This window comes from Diadema antillarum, unplaced genomic scaffold (assembly GCF_040938485.1).
Source record: "Diadema antillarum isolate AM-2024a unplaced genomic scaffold, OU_Dant_1.0 seq00002819_RagTag, whole genome shotgun sequence".
Taxonomy (NCBI): Eukaryota; Metazoa; Echinodermata; class Echinoidea; order Diadematoida; family Diadematidae; genus Diadema; species Diadema antillarum.
Window position 1 is genome coordinate 1 of NW_027273415.1, and position 5,590 is coordinate 5,590.

A 5,590-nucleotide genomic window follows, 5' to 3' on the forward strand; every position below is an offset into this window, starting at 1 on the left:
TGAGTGGTTTATCTTTGGCTATTGATGAGAAGATGATAAAGCTATTTGATCTTGTCTTGTCACAATAAATGGGAGCTGATAATGTTTATTTTCTGATTGATCATTTGCCCAATGCCCTTGCACTTTGCCCCCTTTTTTTAATCCAGATTTTTCTGTGAGCAGGAGAACCAGTTCCTACCGTCGGGTAAAGTCAACGACGGATCTGTGACTGCTGTGATGGCAGCGACGAGTGGCAGGCATCTCTCTCTGCAGCAAAGGTTAAAGGTCAGTGAATATCATCCAATCAACAACACAGCGTCATTGATGTTAGAGTCTATGTAGATGACTTGGTAGCTTGCACATGATATCTACACCTGCTATTTGTAGTTTTCATATATGATAATTATCCTTTCTTTAGTTCAGGGTTCCATTAGACACAAACAAACAATGATTAGATATGAAATGAAATACATGAGACACTAATGATATTCAGGTAAAAGTATCAACACAGTTACTGCAAATGTGGTGTAAGTTTGATGACTTCTGCTACGGGAATCGCGATCACAATTTTTTTTTCCTTTTAAAAGTGTTCTTTTCATTTTGTCCATTTGTTTGTTTGTTTTTTTTTTTTTTTCTAATGCCTCTACCATGAAGTGTCACAGGAGAAATTATGTTTTCAGATTGTGTGTCCATCCTTAGGTCTGTCCATCAATCTGTCATCAATTTTGTGGACAGTGTAACGTAAGCATTGTTTAAGGTATCCAACTGAAATTTGGCATATACGATGAGTGGATGAAACTTGTGCCTTCTCATCTTACTAAAATTTCATCATTTCCCTATATATCTCTACAATGCCTGAAGGTATTTTCATGAAACTTAGTGTTATATGTAGTACCAGATAGATATTCTGTAGAGAATATTTAAGGTCATCAGACATACGCTGGATATATCTGATAGGTGCATGACACAGATCTGACACACATTGGTCTGACTCGACACTTCTCGGACTGACTCGACACTTACCCAATACTGACTGGACTTGTGACCGGATATGCGGCTCATGATAAACTCAGCTCTGAGCTTAGTTCCTTCATCAGACAATCTCGCCTCATCGGATCACACCTGACAAGTCTGACACTGGCCTGGTTGTCCAATGAGCACAGATCAGATTCATCAGCCTGTGATCCGATACACCTCTGTGTTTCACAAAAAACAAACAAACAAACAAACTTGCTTCATGATTATTTTGATGATTACATATTATTGAGCAAAAAAGCTCTGTGGAAGGAATGTATTAAGCCCGCCACACACTATACGACTCATGACTGTACGACCTTATGACCATGAGACCAGGTCGTATGACCTGCAACGCACACTATGACCTGACCTTACAGCTAGGCTTACGACTGTTCTGGCTTCAGTACATTTTACCAATGAGTATGGAAGCGCTCACATTGCGCATTGCATGCGCTTCCATACTCTTTGCGTAATACTGTATTGTGAATGGCTGAAAGCCCATGACCGGTCGTGGAAATTCAACATGTCAAATCTTTACGACTGGCGCTAAGACTCAGTCGTATGACTGAAACTGGCAAGGCTGGTGACGTCACACTTTCAGTCTTAATGTCGTACGACCGGTCGGATCGTATAGTTTGCAGCAGGCTTTAAGCCCGCCGCACACTACATGATTTTGCTCCGATTCACTGGTCTTACGACCTTAAGACTAGAAGTGTGACGTCACAGTCTTGCCATTTTCTAGTCGTACGACTGGGTCTTAGCGCCAGTCGTAGAGATTTGACATGTTGAATTTCTACGACTGGTCGTAGGCTTTCAGCCATTCACAATGCAGTAAAATGCAAGCGCACGCACTGCGCGCGCTTTACAGTCGGGTCGTATAGTGTCCGGTGTCCGGTCGTACGACTGGTCTTAAGACCCAGCTTGTCTTAAGACTTTAAGACCAGTCTGATCGTGTAGTGTGCGGTGGCCTTTAGACAGAGCCTCAGAGCCTCAGGAGCTCAAAATGAGCTCTTCCATTTGTGAGGAAGGAAACTCCTGTTGTATCTCAACTTTGGGTGATTTGGCAGGCTTTCCCCTGAGTGACGCCATCCAGGCACACCCCATGCGTCGACCTCTGCAGCAAGTGGCCGACCGGCAGCGGAAGAGAGGAGAGTGAGGCAGATTGGGTCTCGAATCAAGGCAGGGCAGTACATCGAGAGGGCCAGGGGTCACAACTTGGACGGGGTAATGATTGATCTTCAGCAACCGGTAGAGTCTGTTGACGATGTGCTGTGGCTGTTTCATGCGTGAAATGAGTGTGCTTGTGTGTGTTTGTGCATGTGTGTATGTCTGTGTCTATGTGGGCGCGAGAGCTGTTTGTGTGCATGTGTGCTGTCTATAATTCAAGATGAAAGTGTGCATGAATGTTTTTGTGTGTTGTGGTGGTGTGTTTTTAACTATATAATTTGGAATAGCTGTCTGTACTACATTTTTCTTTGTGTGTTGTCTGTGTACAGTGTATTGAACTTGATTTTATGAAGTTAATGAGCAGTCTGTAATCATTTTGACTGAATTACTATTATCATTAGTAGTAGTAGTAGTAGCAGTAGTAGTAGTAGTAGTAGCAGCAGCAGCAGCAGCAGCATGCAGTAGTAATAGTAGTAGAAGTAGCAGTAGAAGTAGTCATATAGGTAGTGGTAATGGAAGTAATAGTAAAAAAAGTAGTATTTTCAATTATTCAAAATTAAAAGTGCATGTGTGTATATGTGTTTGTATCAGTATATTCTCACCAAGCACCACTGACTGTGAATGACATTATTTACTCTGCAGACTTATGGCAAGCAGGGAGAGTTCTACCAGCTCAGCCAGGAGTGCTACGACCACGCCGACCATTCTGCCGTCTATAAGATTTGTCCCTTTCAGCGGGTGGAGCAGACGCAGAAGGGCCACATGTTCCGGCTGGGCCAGGGCGGCGGCTGGGACCGGGCCCGCTCCGACGGCAAGCAGGTCCTAGTGATGGAGGGTGGGGATGTCAGGGGCTGCACCGAGGAACCGCGAAGGACGGAGGTTAGTGACGACAATTTTTTTTTTCTTTAAAGAGGAAATCCATCCCCAAAATAAATAAACTTCAAAAGAAAGGACTGGTCAAGGAATGTTTTCCGAAAGAATGTAAAATTTCAAAGTGTCACATCTTCCTTATTTCTTATCCGATTTTTGTCATTTGGTGTGTCGTTCTGTAGGGAATAATATTTTTCTCTTTCTTTTGAAGTTGTTTAATCTGGGGGTGGATTTCTTCTTTAAATGGGTATCTTATTGGCCCGAAGACTAGATAGGGACCTGATGGCGACTCAAGTCTCTACTGGTCGCAGACACATTGCCGCGACATCTCCGGGGACTAGCTTGGTCTCTGGGGAGTTGCGGACGGACGAGTCAAACTTGTTCAAATTTTTGGAGACCTTTTCTAGTTTCCAGCTGGTTTCAGAGATATCACAGTGATGTCTACATTGTCTCTGCAACCTTGCAGAGACCCATTGCAACATACTTGCGAAATTTTAGAGACGTCACAGAGACATCTTTGCAACTGAGAAGATGTCTTGGAGAAGTTGCAACTATGTCCTCAGCGGTCCCGGCAACGTCAGCTTAACGATTTGAAGACATCACAGACACATCTTTGCAACTGAGAAGATGTCTTGGAGAAGTCGCAGCAATGTCCTCGGAGTCGGGGCGATGTCGGCTCAACGTTGCCTGCAACTTCCAGTTGATTTAAAGTTGTCACCTGGTTTAGAGGCATCTCAGATGTCGCCCTGGAGTCGCCTTCTTTGTGATAGTGCAAGCCATTTTTTGAGTTTTTTTTGTCTTGCAAGTCGCACGTGCCGTTGCGTGATCTCTTTGTACTGAGCAATCAATCTGTTAGGATTATGAGATTGAAAAATCCTGTGCTAAAATCTAAAGTTGTGTAGGTTTTTCATGTTGATCTTGTTTGAAAAAAAGAATATAAGTACATTCACTGCTGCTGGTGTGTTTAGTCATTCATAACCCTCATTTATCTTCTTTTTTTTTCCTTCTCCCTTTCTCTTCAGATTGAATTCTCCTGTGGCCTCACCAATACAGTGGTTTCACTGAAGGAGGACGAGAAGTGTGTTTACATCGTAGAATTTCTGTCACCGGCCGCCTGCTAGTGTGAACGCATCTCCCCAGCTCTGTGTGCGAAAGCTCTGTTGTATTCTGAATTGTGATGACAAATGCTAGCACAAACGATTGGCAGTCGAAGCGTATTGTGGATTATTTGTTGGCTGCTGGCCAGAAGAGTAGCAATGGGCTTGTTATGCACTGATGTGTGAGCTTCTGTAGAAGAGATATTGCCTTTGACACTTGACACAACTGCATCGCAGTGTACTTGCAATGACCCCATTGAAGAAGGGACCCTACCAGAAACAACCGCCATTTCCTTTCAGGAGGATACAAAGCAGGACTAATTATGAGTTATCTCTAGCTAGATCGTATTTAAAGGCTTCACCATTTTTGAACAAACGCGGCATATTCACGCATCTGGCTGTGAATGAAGAAATTGTTGCATCTGGTGAATGAAACACTTTTTTTCCGTACACGCAGAATTCCATTGATATTATTGCCCTAGTGCCATTAGATGTTTATCATGTGTCAGTGCGCATGTAAAGGAGACTTCAGCGTATGAAATTATGGTGGAAAAAGAAATTTGGAAGCATGGTACAAAGTGTCTGCATTGAAGAAGGAAGCCAAAAATGTACTGCCAAGTACCCCATTGGAGACAGCCAGTGACAACACAGAAATCCCAAATTGCAACTGAAATAAATTCTAATTAGCCAAAGGTATATATTGTTCTTGCAATGATGGGTAAGTCTGGCCTTCCCACACTTCAGTGGCTTGAACATAATTTATGCCATCCACCGACTACACAAAGATCCAATATTGCAAATGAAATAAACTTTAATTAACCAAAGGTATGTTGTTCTTGCAACAATGAGTAAATCTGACCTTTACACACTTCAGTGGCTTGAACGTCATCATTCATGCCATTTTCTGCTGTTGTTTTTATCAGTGGGTATGTCATGTGGACCTAATTCCACTAGATAAAAAAATATACTTTCCCATTTACAATGTGTATGGGACTGCTTGTGATAAGTAGTCTTGGTTTTCAGACCCACTCATTTCAACCTGTGAGGCAGAATGATCAGGAACGAGGTGCGTTCTGACTTAAGCTGTGTCACAGCCTTTATAGGCAGATATAGATTTCAAATAAAGGATTATGCCAACTCTTCCTATTCAGTTGGAAATTTTTATCTGATTTCGTTTTTTCAAGAAAGAAACAAGTTTGTCTTTAGCCTTATGTTGCTATATATGTATATCTGTTGATATTGAAGTATGTTATATTGAGTATATTTCATATTTTTACAGAGTTAACCCCATTTGATGAGCTTCAGGGTTGGCAGGAATGAAATGACCTATTTATAGGATATAGTTACCTTACAATAAGGGTGGCATGAAGAATTTTACATTGTGAGTCTTGATGTAAGACTAGTTGAGAAATTGCATAAGAATATGGACATCAATACAGTACTATAATGAATACATGTGT

At 42.1% G+C, this 5,590-nt stretch overlaps 1 pseudogene; it reads left to right on the top strand.

Annotated features, from left to right (window-relative positions):
- Nucleotides 1-146: 146 nt before the first annotated feature.
- LOC139715114 (glucosidase 2 subunit beta-like) lies at nt 147-4,230 on the top strand (annotated as a pseudogene).
- Nucleotides 4,231-5,590: the final 1,360 nt, after the last annotated feature.